A 15430-nucleotide genomic window follows, 5' to 3' on the forward strand; every position below is an offset into this window, starting at 1 on the left:
AGTTCTTTGCAATTGCTTTACTGCCACCTTTGTGGAGTGGGGCTATGTCTGTTTTTTTAGTTTGTGTTGAGTGACCCCTGTGTCCATGCTCCCTCTCCATAAAATGCTGAAGGCACGCGATGGAGGCTTCTTGCAATTCTTGATGAACACGGAGTTCCATGAGTCTGGGCCTGGGGCAGAGTGCATGGGCATGTCATTTATTGCCTCTTCAAAGTCTTGTGGAGTTAGAATAATATCCAAGATTTTTGAGATGACCAAATTTTGGGTTTCGTTCATAAATAATTCATTTGGATTGTCGACCCTTAGTCTGGGCAGTGGCTTGCTGAACACTGAATCATATTGGGACTTTAGTAACTCACTCATTTCTTGGCTGTCATCTGTGTATGTTGCATCTCTCCTAAGCAGGGGCTTAGTACTGGATGTTGTTTTACCCTTAGATTTGGCATAAGAGAAGAAGTATTTTGGGTTTTTCAATTTCCTGTATGAGTTTTAGTTCTTCCTGTAATTCTTGTCTCCCTTAAGATTCCTTCAGCTTAAGTTCAATATTTGCAATTTCATTGACTAGTGCCTCCCTTCGTAATTCAGATATATTGGCCCCACTCAGCAGCTCTGTGATTCTTCGCCTTTGTCTGTATAGGGAACTTCTCTCTTTCTAGTTTACATCTTCTTTTCCTTTTTCTTAATGGAACGTGTCTTGAGCAGATCTCAGGAACCATAGAATTCATTTTCAACCATAGAATTCATTTTTTCAAGGCAAATGTTCGGGTCCATGTTTAGGATATCTTCCCAGCTTGTTTCATATAGGACATGTTTTACTTGATCCCATTGTATGTTTTTGTTATTGAAATTGAATTTCATGAAGAGACCTTCATATTTTTTTTTTTTTTTTTTTTTTTCAACAAGTCGGCCGTCTCCCACCGAGGTAGGGTGACCCAAAAAAAGAAAGAAAATCCCCAAAAAGAAAATGCTTTCATCATCATTCAACACTTTCACCACACTCACACATAATCACTGTTTTTGCAGAGGTGCTCAGAATACAACAGTTTAGAAGCATATACGTATAAAGATACACAACATATCCCTCCAAACTGCCAATATCCCAAACCCCTCCTTTAAAGTGCAGGCATTGTACTTCCCACTTCCAGGACTCAAGTCAGACTTTATGAAAATAACCGGTTTCCCTGAATCCCTTCACTAAATATTACCCTGCTCACACTCCAATAGATCGTCAGGTCCCAAGTACCATTCGTCTCCATTCATTTCTATCTAACACGCTCACACACGCTTGCTGGAAGTCCAAGCCCCTTGCCCACAAAACCTCCTTTACCCCCTCTCTCCAACCCTTTCGAGGACGACCCCTACCTCGCCTTCCTTCCCTTGTAGATTTATATGCTTTCCATGTTATTCTACTTTGATACATTCTCTCTAAATGACCAAACCACCTCAACAACCCCTCTTCTGCCCTCTGACTAATACTTTTATTAACTCCACACCTTTTCCTAATTTCCACACTCCGAATTTTCTGCATAATATTTACACCACACATTGCCCTTAGACAGAACATCTCCACTGCCTCCAACCGTCTCCTCGCTGCTGCATTTACCACCCAAGCTTCACACCCATATAAGAGTGTTGGTACTACTATACTTTCATACATTCCCTTCTTTGCCTCCATAGATAACGTTTTTTGACTCCACATATACCTCAATGCACCACTCACCTTTTTTCCCTCATCAATTCTATGATTAACCTCATCCTTCATAAATCCATCCGCCGACACTTCAACTCCCAAGTATCTGAAAACATTCACTTCTTCCATACTACTCCTCCCCAATTTGATATCCAATTTTTCTTTATCTAAATCATTTGATACCCTCATCACCTTACTCTTTTCTATGTTCACTTTCAACTTTCTACCTTTACACACATTCCCAAATTCGTCCACTAACCTTTGCAATTTTTCTTTAGAATCTCCCATAAGCACAGTATCATCAGCAAAAAGTAACTGTTAATTCCCATTTTGAATTTGATTCCCCATAATTTAATCCCACCCCTCTCCCGAACACCCTAGCATTTACTTCTTTTACAACCCCATCTATAAATATATTAAACAACCATGGTGGCATTACACATCCCTGTCTAAGACCTACTTTTACCAGGAAGTATTCTCCCTCTCTTCTACACACCCTAACCTGAGCCTCACTATCCTCATAAAAGCTCTTTACAGCATTTAGTAACTTACCACCTATTCCATATACTTGCAACATCTGCCACATTGCTCCCCTATCCACTCTATCATATGCCCTTTCTAAATCCATAAATGCAATAAAAACTTCCCTACCTTTATCTAAATACTGTTCACATATATGCTTCAATGTAAACACTTGATCTACACATCCCCTACCCACTCTGAAACCTCCTTGCTCATCCGCAATCCTACATTCTGTCTTACCTCTAATAATTTCAATTATAACCCTACCGTACACTTTTCCTGGTATACTCAGTAAACTTATTCCTCTATAATTTTTACAATCTCTCTTGTCCCCTTTCCCTTTATATAAAGGGACTATACATGCTCTCCACCAATCCCTAGGTACCTTCCCCTCTTTCATACATTTATTAAACAAAAGTACCAACCACTCCAACACTATATCTCCCCTTACTTTTAACATTTCTGTCATGATCCCATCAGTTCCAGCTGCTTTACCCCCTTTCATTCTACGTAATGCCTCGCGTACCTCCCCCACACTTACATTCTGCTCTTCTTCACTCCTAAAAGATGGTATACCTCCCTGACCAGTGCATGAAATTACCGCCTCCCTTTCTTCCTCAACATTTAAAAGTTCCTCAAAATATTCTCGCCATCTACCTAATACCTCCCTCTCCCCATCTACTAACTCCCCTACATTGTTTTTAACTGACAAATCCATTTGTTCCCTAGGCTTTCTTAACTTGTTTAACTCACTCCAAATTTTTTTCTTATTTTCATTAAAATTTCTTGACAGTGCCTCTGCCACTCTATCATCTGCTCTCCTTTTGCACTCTCTCACCACTCTCTTCACCTTTCTTTTACTCTCCATATACTCTGCTTTTCTTACAACACTTCTGCTTTGTAAAAACCTCTCATAAGCTAACCGAGACCTTCATGACTGCTCATATTTTGCTGGTCAGGAGGCCTGTGCATACATGTCTGCACCTTTATTATGTTGTGATCCGAGTGTATTGTCTTGGATAGTTATATTACGTATCAGATCGTCACTGTTAGTGAAGATGAGGTCCAGTGCATTTTCTAGTCTTGTAGGCTCTACTATTTGCTGGTTTAAGGTGAATTTGTTGCAGAGATTTAATAGTTCGTATGTGTGTGAATTTTCATCTGAGCTTCCTCCTGGGGTGATCTCTGCTGAAAACATTGTTTGCTATACTCCTCCATTTTAGGTGTCTCAAGTTGAAGTCTCCTAATAGTAAGATGTTTGGGGCAGGAGTTGGGAGATTTTAAGATAAGATTTCGTTCGGATTTTTAACCCCGGAGGGTTAGCCACCCAGGATAACCCAAGAAAGTCAGTGCGTCATCGAGGACTGCCTAACTTATTTCCATTGGGGTCCTCAATCTTGTCCCCCAGGATGCGACCCACACCAGTCGACTAACACCCAGGTACCTATTTGCTGCTAGGTGAGCAGGGCAACAGGTGTAAGGAAACGTGTCGAAATGTTTCCACCTGCCGGGAATCGAACCCGGGCCCTCCGTGTGTGAAGCGGGAGCTTTAGCCACCAGGCCACCGGGCCACCCCCTAGACCAGGCTCCTGAAATTACTGGGAAGTTGGATCTGGAGGCTTGTATACTACCACAATGACAAGGTTTTGGTTTTCAGTCTTTACTGCCAAAACTTCAACTACATCATTTGAGGTGTTTAGTAGTTCTGTGCAAATGAGCCACTCTGTGACATACAGGCCAACCCCCCTTCCCCCTTTGTTGCCTGTTTAGTCTGTCGCATCGTATTAGATTATAACCTGGGATCCATGTTTTGTTGTCATAATGATCCTTTATGTGGGTGTCTGTGAATGCTGCAAACATTGCACTTGACTCCGTGAGCAGTCCCTTGATGTAAGGAATTTTGTTGTTTTTTGATGGCTTTAGACCCTGTATTTATGCAAAGACAAATGTCATTGTATTGGTGGAATTTAGGGGGGTTTTATTTGCTAGCTCTAATATCTGTTGTTCTGGAGTAGAGGCCAATGTCCGTGCCTCTGCTTCAGAAGTGTTTTCAGTTGGTGTAGGATTATTGTCATTTCTTGCCAGTCTTTTTTTCCTCCTGGCCCTAAAAACCCTCTGTCCCTGGAGAGGTTGTGGCTCATCTCTTTTATTTCCCATAGTCTGGCTCGTCTGAATCTTCTAGTCCCCTTTAGATGATGTGCCTGGCAGTATGCATTGTAGCATTTTCTTTCATGGATTGATAAGTGACACATTTCTGGGTAAAATAAGTTGTAGGAGGGGAAGTTGCACTCTCCTGTTGTCATGTGGGTGTGGCATTTTTTGGGTTGGTCAAAGGTGCACGTCCCACCTGTTTTACCAGATATACCGTGCTTGCAGATACCCAAGGCATAATATTTACATAGATTGTAATTCTGGTTGCTAGGATTTATTGTAGCTGCATTTGCTGCTTGTGCATTTATTTTTCCTGCTTCCTCCCTATCTTTCACCCCTGTATGGACATCAGTGCTTCCACCAAGTTTTGCTGGTAGTGTGTCGACACTATTTCCTGAGGCATCATCCATTTTGATCCATCTCCAGCAGTATCTCTATTTTGAACCTCTGTGGACTGAATAATGTTGTCTTCAGTGTCCTCCAAGACAACACTAGTATCCTCATGAGCACTGTTTTCTAAGACATCAGTAGAACCCTCTGGAGCACTTAACTCCAGGACAACACTAGCACCCTCAGTACTGTCCTCCAGGACAGCACTAGCACCCTCAGGAGCAATGTCCAAGACAGCCCTGTCCCTACCACCCACCTTATTTTCCTAGCTGTCATACCATGCTGACATGTCTTTCAAGAAGGATTTTTTATTGGTATTCTTGTCTTTTAATGTAGATGTCATTTCCTCATACAGGTGTATGTCATTTGGGCAGACCCAAAAACATCCAAGTTTGTCAAGTGTGGTCACTGGTTTAAAATCCCTGCATATACCAAGGGATCATTGACCACAGAGATGGCAAGCAACCCAGGCCTATTTTCATCCCTTAACCTTTCTGCAGACTACACAGATCTTCATGGTGGTGGTCATCTTACAATACTTGACAACTCTCCTAGCTAGCCAGTCTATAATTCCTTGAAGTATTTAATTTTTTGTAACAGTTCTTCCTATTTGGCTTAATCTCCTACGAAACCATTGAATCCATCCAAATCCGGACAAATCCAATTAGTGGATCCGGCGAATCTGGACGAATCCAGTTGATGGATCACTGTATTTTTTTTTTTTTACTAATAATCACCTTAACAGTAGATTGTTTATCTGTATTGTATCTATTTGTTGTAGTTACTGTTTGGGTTATTTTTTTTTTTACTAATAATCACCTTAACAGTAGATTGTTTATCTGTATTGTATCTATTTGTTGTAGTTACTGTTTGGGTGTTTGATAAGGGTGCTTAAAACCCCGTCAGTTAATGAAACCAGTCAGAGGATACCTTGTTATCAACGAATTTGTTTGAATCCGGTCATTGGACGAATCCGGCAAATCCGGATTAGGGTGAAGGGATGTAAACAAACAGCCTGCCATGCGAGTCACTATATCTGGATGCATAGTTTGATTTTTGTTCAGTATACATCGCTTAGTTTTCCCCTCTTTTTCATCACCCCATCTCTTCTCTGGATATTTATCATGGCATCCAAATGAAGTGCAAGTGTCGCTGCTTTTTGTGTTCTTTGGTTGTTTACAGACTCACAGGCCTTTGTGTTAAACTTCTTTAGCCCACAATGGCAACCTGTTAACCTTTTAACTGTCAAGTGTACCAGTACCCACAATTTTTCCAATCTTCAAATCTGCCACCTTCCAATATTTTTGACCTCATCACAAGTGTTTAGGCCTTCTACAATCCATTCATGCATTTAAAAAAAAAAAAAATCTAAGACCAAGAGGGTCCAGACAGTGCATCATGGTTAATCATTCATGCCAGGTGTGCTACATACTAGTACACGTAATTATCAGAAGTAAACAATAAAATCAGGAGCTGTTGTTCCTCCACCAGCTTTCCTTCCAGCAAACTGGGTGTGCAAGTGGCATAAAAATGACATTTACAAATTTATTACAATTTTATGATACTACGATTGCAGTTCAACCACAAAGCACACTAAGTATATTTAATCCAGGATAACCCAGTAAAGTCAAACTGTGTGACCTATTTCCATGTTTTGAGGAGTATTATATTCTGAAACAATTGTAATACTAGAAGTATTCCTTGTACATATGGTTTGAAGACCAAAATAAAAAAAAAATTATGCCATATACAGTGGAACCTCGACTTAAGAGTTTAATTCGTTCTGTGACCTAGCTTGTGACTCATTCTGCTCGTATATCAAATCAATTTTCCTCATTTAAATTAATTGAAATGCCATTAATCCATTACAGGGGAATTCCTGCTCTCGGGAGACAGGACAGAATATTTCAATATGATGCTAATATCAACTCTACAGCTTAATTATCTATCACATTTCATTTAATATGACATAATATACAATATAAACAACATAGAAACATGATATATATATATATACTCTATAATAAATAAAATATGTCATATGACTAGTGGTAGTGGCAGCCATTCCCGCTCCTGTTGACTATATTTTTCCATGCTCTTATAAGAGAAAATAATGTTTGTGAGGCTAACTGCACTAGATCACTAGTTTTATAAGGAAAACACTGAAACAGTGTATTTATAAATAAGAAATATTTATAAAAAACATTATAGAGAATGTAAAGAAATAAACTGGTTTTATAAAGTATACATATGCTGGCAGAGGTGGAGGGTGGAAGATAGGCTACTAGCTCATACTGCCTCACAAACAACCTGCACACCTTGCTTGTTTATGATTTCATGCTGTAATTCCATAGACATCATCCTCTTTTTCTTCTCAGCACTGTCCTTCGCATTTACAGTGGAACCTCAGTTTTCGTCATTAATTCATTCCAGAAGGTCTGACAAAAACCGAATTCGACAAAAACTGAAGCAATATTTCCCATAAGAAATAATATAAATCCAATTAATCCGTTCCAGACACCCAAAAGTATTAAAAAATACATTTTATAGAGAATAACTATAGTTTTACATACAGAAAACAATGAGGAATAAATATAAAGGACTAATGAAATTGATAAATGGACATTTAACGTCAGTTTTTACCATTATTGAAGACTCTTGTTGGTGTATAGAAAACAGCAAGGAGGGGAGAGGTTATCTCTACCACCATCACTACCACCCTCTACCACAATCACTACTGCCATTGCAACCACTACCACCCTGTACCACCATCACTACAACCCTCTGCCACCATCACTACCACCCTCTGCCACCATCACTACCACCCTCTGCCACCATCACTACCACCCTCTGCCACCATCACTACCACCCTCTGCCACCATCACTACCACCCTCTGCCACCATCACTACCACCCTCTGCCACCATCACTACCACCCTCTGCCACCATCACTACCACCCTCTGCCACCATCACTACCACCCTCTGCCACCATCACTACCACCCTCTACCACCATCACTACCACCCTCTACCACCATCACAACCACTACCACCATCACAACCACTACCACCCTCTACCACCATCACTACCACCCTCTACCACCATCACTACTGCCCTCTACCAACGAGAAACAAAGCCAGACTGACTCAGAATGTGTGGGATGCTTTGTGTGGGTGCAGGTGTATCATTCAACTTGATGAAAACTGAGGTGATGAACAAAAACTGGGACAAAATTTTGATGAAAAAAGTCATCGAAAATTGAATTCAACGAAAATCACCCCAAACGAAAACCAAAATTCTACTGTACTTTCTAAGGACCCATGGTTAGAAAAAAAAAATTGGCAATAATAACATGAGAATTTCTTCCACGGCAACATAAACACATGCACAGCTCAGCTGATGTGGCATTTGCTGCGCCACCTAGCGGCGATGTTCTGCAACTCGCTCATTATTTTTATTACTACTACAGTTATCATTATTATTAATTTAGGGAACTGGAGCACAGATCCAATTCCCCAGATCAAGAACCCCTCACCAGCATTAAGGTTCCTTGATGCTGGTGAGGGGCTTTTAATCTAGGGAATTGGATCTGTGCTCCAGTTCCCTAAATTTATAATAATGAGTGAGCTTCAGTTCCCTAAATTAACTCTTTGACTGTCGCAACCCCCAATCCTGAGGTGTCTCCTGGTGTCACAAAATTTAAAAAAAAAAAAAAAATTATTTTTTCTTATGAAATGATAGAGAATCTTTTCCCGATTGTAATGACACCAAAAAAAACGAAATTTGATGGAAAACTGACGGAATTATGCTCTCACGAAGTTAGCGACCTCGGCGCTGTTTACAAATCGGCGATTTCGCCCACTTTGAGCCCTATTTTCGACTAATTCCATTGTTCCAGTTGCCCAAACTCATAGCTATTTCTTTAGAACTCCATTTTTTCTATCGATTGAGTACAAGAAGCTGCCCATTTACCGATTTCAACTACCTAATAATGTGGTCAGAAATTTGCAATTTGGTCAATTTCACGAAAACTAAAAAATAAGGTCCAGAATGAACAATGCAGACATTCCTGGCTCTAAAATAACATTTTCTTTGCTCATCAGTCATGTCTCCAGGCCCCTCTGTTATTACTCTTGCTTTCTATTTTGAATTTTTATTCAAACAAAAAATAGAAGACTTACTATTATGCAGACTACTGCAATACTGTAATAATTGTATTAATAACATCAACCCATTCATGACTGCATATTAGAATGGCTAGTTGGACATTTATTGGACAATGGAATCATTTGTTTACTTTTGAACATTGGCAAAAATCAAACATTTCCCCTACTTTAAGCTCCATTTCTAGGTTCTTTTTATAGTAAAATCAATCAAAATCACCTCTATTTCTATAACATGTTTTCCATTCTATCAAATGAGACCAAGAAAACGAGAATACAACCATAAATACTACACGAAAATAGACCACAAAGTCGGCATTTTAATTAAAAAAAAACGGTCGTAGTTTTTTTTCTCATTATGCACTGCATGCTCCAGGATTTTTTTTTATATGGTGCACACTGACCACACAGACCCATTCTCTCACATGTGGACCTACCAGCTTTCTCGTGCTTGATTTGAAGCCGCTAGAATTTATGAGTATATATACATCAAACACGGTACCTCGTAAGACGTATATATACGGCCGCGACAGTCAAAGGGTTAATAATAATGAGGAGCTTCAGAACGCCGCCAACTCAGTGCACTGTTTACATCGCTGTGGAAGCATTTCTCTCGTGTTTAATTGCATTTTGTGCAGATATTTTGCCAAATTTCTTTTTTCTAACCATGGGTCCTAAGGAAGTAAGTGCAAAGGACAGTGCTGAGAAAAAAAGAGGATGATGTCCATGGAATTAAAGCATGAAATCATAGATAAACAAGCGAGGTGTGCAGGTTGTGGGTTGAGGGGGAAGCTTGCTCATAACTCGGATGTTGGCTCGTAACTCAGAGCAAATAACTGACTGAGCAATGGTTTGTATCTCGAAAAACTCACATGTTGGGACACTCGTAAGGCGAGCTGACACTGTATATACATGTATATATTTATTTTTTTTATTAACACATTGGCTATTTCCCACCAAGGCAGGGTGGCCTGAAAAAGAGAAACTTTCATTATCATTCACTCCATCACTGTCTTGCCAGAGGCATACTTACACTAGTTATAAAACTGCAACATTAACACCATTCCTTCAGAGTGCCGACACCATACTCCCCATCTCCAGGAATCAAGTCCAACTTGCTGGTTTCCCTGAATCCCTCCATAAATGTTACCTTGCTTACACTCCAACAGCACGTCAAGTTAGGTCCTAAAAATCATTTGTCTCCATTCGCTCCTGTTTAACACACACACACTTGCTGGAAGTCCAAGCCCCTCGCACACAAAACCTCCTTTGCCCCCTCCCTCCGATCTTTCCTAGGCCGACCCCTACCCAGCCTTTCCTCCACTACAGATTTATACATTTGAAGTCATTCTATTTCCTTGTATCCTCTCTACATGTCCAAACCATCTCAATAACCCCTCCTCAGCTCTCTGGATAATAGTTTTGGTAATCTCACACTTCCTAATCTCCAAACTACAGATTCTCTGCATTATATTCACACCACACATTACCCTCAGACATGGCATCTCCACTGCCTCCAGCCTTCTTGTTGCAACATCCACCACCCATGCTTCACACCCATATTAGAATGTTGGTACCACTATACTCTCATACATTTTCCTTTCTTGCTGCCATGGATGATATTTTTCTCCACAGACTCCTAAGTGAACCACTCACCTTTTTCCCCTCATCATTCTATGATTCACCTCATCTTTCATTGATCTATCTGCTGACACATCCACTCCTAAATATCTGAATTCATTCAGTAAGAATTAAGATTAGTCTGCCCAAAATGCCTAGGCATGGTAGTGACTTTCTTTGTAATTAATATTTTGTAATACATAAACCACACACTGTAAACTTTGCAAGGAAATAAACATTTTTCATTTCATTTTCATTAGTTGGTACTAGTTACCGATGCCCATGGATACCAGTACCAATACTTTGGCACATCCAAAAAAATAAAGGTACAGGTAGGGCCCCACTTATATGGCAGGTTAGGTTCCAGGCTATCGCCATAAAGTGGAACACCCTTTTTTTCCACCTGTAAATGCATATAAATACAGTGCCCCCAAAAATGCACTTACAAAAGCACTTAAATTAATACACTTGCATAATTGTTTGAGTTTTGGGCTGTTCGTATCCTGAGGTACCACTGTACTAGATAGCAAGTTTACACTAACTTATATTAAGTTAACAATAGAATTAGGCATTAAAAAAGCAATAAAAATATAAAATGCACATATAGTACACTCATTACTTACCTTAAAATAATTGTAGTCTTAATCTAGGGTGAGATGAGTAGTATTTATTGTAAGAAATCAAGTGGCGTATGTATGGTAGCCTGGGAGGCATAATTATGTAAACAAACCAGGTGTACGTGCAATTTGTAAACAAACCACGCTTACATATCTGGTTTGTGTACAAGTTGTCTCTACATTGATACAGTAGAATAAATAGAGGAACACTCCCATTCTCGTGTAATGCCATTTTTAGAAGAAATGACACTGATTGAAGGCATATGAAAGGAATAATTTTCTACAGTTACCCCCAGTAACACATTTTCTCTGATGTTGGACTAGAGAAAACATCATTCTTGCCGTCACTTATACAAGTTGTCTGGTTACAACATCTCGTATTTGTTAATTTTTTCTATTGCGGGGTGTATTTATCATGTTTGTGTGTTGTGTACAGTGGACCCTCGGTTATCAGCCGTAATCTGTTCCAGAAGGTCAGCCTATAACCAAAATGTCTGAAAACCAAATTAACATTTCCCATAAGAATTAATGGAAATACAATCAATCCGTTCCAGACAAAAATATTCACAAAAAAAAATTATTTTTTAACAATTAAATCAGTATTATATACCTTTAGTGAAGACTAACACTCGCTTCTGGAATCCTGCTACACTGCCTGCATGCCTGCTACACTCCCTGCATGCCTGCTACACTCCCTGCATGCCTGCTACACTCCCTGCATGCCTGCTACACTCCCTGCATGCCTGCTACACTACCTGCATGCCTGCTACACTCCCTGCATGCCTGCTACACTCCCTGCATGCCTGCTACACTCCCTGCATGCCTGCTACACTCCCTGCATGCCTGCTACACTCCCTGCATGCCTGCTACACTCCCTGCATGCCTGCTACACTCCCTGCATGCCTGCTACACTCCCTGCATGCCTGCTACACTCCCTGCATGCCTGCTACACTCCTTGCATGCCTGCTACACTTCACGCTTAAATTCCATGGTGTTTCTCACTTTCTTTACCATAGGAATTTTACTAGGAACTTTTTTTGGAGCCATGGTTACTTATTTCATAGTTGCACTGCAAAAAAACCCCACTAAAAACAATGGAAAACAAGCAAAATGTTTGGATGTATGAGTAGAAGGCTCCTCACACACCAAGAGACAAAGCCAGACTGACGCGCAAGCGGTCCCAGCCGGTGAACGGACGCATCCCAAATGGCTGATCACCGAATTAACAGCCACTGTATCATCGAGTGATCAGAAGCGGCCAATAATTATACAGTGGACCCCCACATACCGTTGGCCTTACATAACGTTAAATCCACATACCGATACGTTTTATCGCTAAGATTTTGCCTCGCATACCGCTAAAAAACCCGCTCAACGCTGCTCGTCCTAGACGCATCTAATGTGCGGCCTTAGCCACCCTCACATGTTCCGCCGGTGGCATTGTTTACCAGCCAGCCTCCGCGGTAACATCCAAGCATACAATCGGGATATTTTGTATTATTACAGTGTTTTTGGTGATTTTATCTGCAAAATAAGTGACCATGGGCCCCAAGAAAGCTTCTAGTGCCAACCCTACAGGAATAAGGGTGAGAATTACTATAGAGATGAAGAAAGATCATTGATAAGTATGAAAGTGGAGTGCGTGTCTCCGAGCTGGCCAGGTTGTATAATAAACCCCAGTCAACCATCGCTACTATTGTGGACAACAAAAAGGCAATCAAGGAAGCTGTTCTTGCCAAAGGTTCAACTGTGTTTTCGAAACAGAGATCACAAGTGATGGAAGATGTTGAGAGACTCTTATTGGTGTGGATAAATGAAAAACAGATAGCAGGAGATAGCATCTCTCAAGTGATCATAAATGAAAAGGCTAGGAAGTTGCATCAGGATTTAATTAAAAAAATGCCAGCAACTAGTGATGATGTGAGTGAATTTAAGGCCAGCAAAGGTTGGTTTGAGAGATTTAAGAAGCGTAGTGGCATACATAGTGTGATAAGGCATGGTGAGGCTGCCAGTTCGGACCACAAAGCAGCTGAAAAATATGTGCAGGAATTCAAGGAGTACATAGAAAGTGAAGGACTGAAACCTGAACAAGTGTTTAATTGTGATGAAACAGGCCTGTTTTGGAAGAAAATGCCAAGCAGGACCTACATTACTGAGGAGGAAAAGGCACTTCCAGGACATAAGCATATGAAAGACAGGCTTACTCTGTTGATGTGTTCCAATGCTACTGGTGATTGCAAAGTGAAGCCTTTATTAGTGTATCACTCAGAAACTCCCAGAGCGTTCAGACAAAAGAATATCCTCAAGGCTAATTTGTGTGTGCTGTGGAGGGCAAACAGTAAGGCATGGGTCACTAGGGACTTTTTCTATGACTGGTTACACCATGCATTTGCCCCCAATGTGAAAGATTACCTAACTGAAAATAAATTAAACCTTAAGTGCCTCCTGGTGTTAGACAATGCCCCTGGTCATCCTACAGACGTGGCAGAGCGACTTTATGGAGACATGAAGTTCATTAAGGTGAAGTTTTTGCCTCCTAATACCACTCCTCTCCTGCAGCCCATGGACCAGCAGGTTATTGCAAACTTCAAAAAACTGTACACAAAAGCTCTGTTTGAAAGGTGCTTTGTAGTGACCTCAGAAACTCAACTGACTCTAAGAGAGTTTTGGAGAGATCACTTTAATATCCTCAATTGTGTAAACCTTATAGGTAAGGCTTGGGAGGGAGTGACTAAGAGGACCTTGAACTCTGCTTGGAAGAAACTGTGGCCAGAATGTGTAGACAAAAGGGATTTTGAAGGATTTGAGGCTAACCCTAAGAGGAGTATGCCAGTTGAGGAATCAGTTGTGGCATTGGGGAAGTCCTTGGGGTTGGAGGTTAGTGGGGATGATGTGGAAGAGTTGGTGGAGGAGGACAATGAAGAACTAACCACTGATGAGCTGATAGATCAACTTCAACAGCAAGAGGCCAGACCTGAGGAAACTGGTTCGGAGGAGGGGAGAGAGAAATTGAAGAAGTTGTCTACTACAAAGATTAAGGAAATCTGTGCAATGTGGCTGAAAGTGCAAACCTTTATGGATGAAAATCACCCTCACACAGCTATTGCAAGCCGTGCTGGTGACTATTACACTGACAATGTTGTGAAACACTTTAGGGAAGTCATAAAGGAACGAGAGGTACAGGCCACTATGGACAGATATGTTGTGCGACAGAAGTCCAGTGACTCTGAAGCTGGTCCTAGTGGCATTAAAAGAAGAAGGGAAGTAACCCCAGAAAAGGACTTGACACCTCAAGTCTTAATGGAAAGGGATTCCCCTTCTAAACATTAAGACTCTCTCCTGCTCCCATCCCATCAATCATCACCAGATCTTCAATAAAGTTAAGTGTCATGTAATTGTGCATGCCTTTTTCAGTTTGTGTGTATTAAAATTAATATTTCATGTGGTAAAAATATTTTTTTTTCATACTTTGGGGTGTCTTGCACGGATTAATTTGATTTCCATTATTTCTTATGGGGAAAATTCATCCGCATAACGATAATTTCGCATAACAATGAGCTCTCATGCACGGATTAATATCGTTATGCAGGGGTCCACTGTATATAAAATGTGAAATAACTTTTAAAAACACTTGAAATTTTGAAGTTTCCAGACATAATAGAGAGGTGGTGCTTACAGAGCTCACAAAAAATGTAAACAAACTAGGTGGGGCACTGTGACCATATAAGAAAGTCAGGTACAGGGAGCCGTAAAGTGAGTTTTGGTCAGAATTTGAAATGTCCATATTAGCGGAACGCTACACTCTTCCATAATACATCCTCACCAATATATCTCGCTCCCCCACTCATCCCCCACTCCTTAGGTTCGCTTCCCATCCATTGAACACTACACAGTCTTTAAACTGTTGCTGTAAATGCTAATTATAATATTAATAATAATAATAATAATGTATTTATGCCCACAACTCTGGCAACGACGGTGGTGTTGGTATGCGTACATGTGTTTGTGATTGTGGGTGGTAGGTAACTGCCTGTCATGAACCTACACATAATTGCTCATTGTCCAGTGAAACGAGGCTATGTGCTCTATGCTCCCTTCACCCAGCAAAAATTGTGGAAACTACTACTAAATTGTGTAAGTTTTTGCATTTAATATCTCTGTATTTTAAATACAGTGAGGTGTTTTGTGCTAAATTTATTTAATTAAATTATTGTTAATTTTTACATATATTTATATCTGCAATATATATGAGAGTCAGCATCCTAGCCTGTAAAATTA

At 40.4% G+C, this 15430-nt stretch overlaps 1 protein-coding gene across 1 annotated transcript in view; it reads left to right on the plus strand.

The window, feature by feature from the left end:
* LOC128685185 (insulin-like growth factor 1 receptor) overlaps positions 1-15430 on the plus strand; it is a 124740-nt gene that overhangs the window by 35612 nt on the left and 73698 nt on the right. The window contains exon 4 of the mRNA XM_070082791.1: positions 15175-15286. The gene's annotated coding sequence lies outside the window, so the exon portion shown is untranslated. The remainder of the gene's footprint in view (positions 1-15174; positions 15287-15430) is intronic.

This window comes from Cherax quadricarinatus, chromosome 8 (genome assembly GCF_038502225.1).
Source record: "Cherax quadricarinatus isolate ZL_2023a chromosome 8, ASM3850222v1, whole genome shotgun sequence".
Taxonomy (NCBI): domain Eukaryota; kingdom Metazoa; phylum Arthropoda; class Malacostraca; order Decapoda; family Parastacidae; genus Cherax; species Cherax quadricarinatus.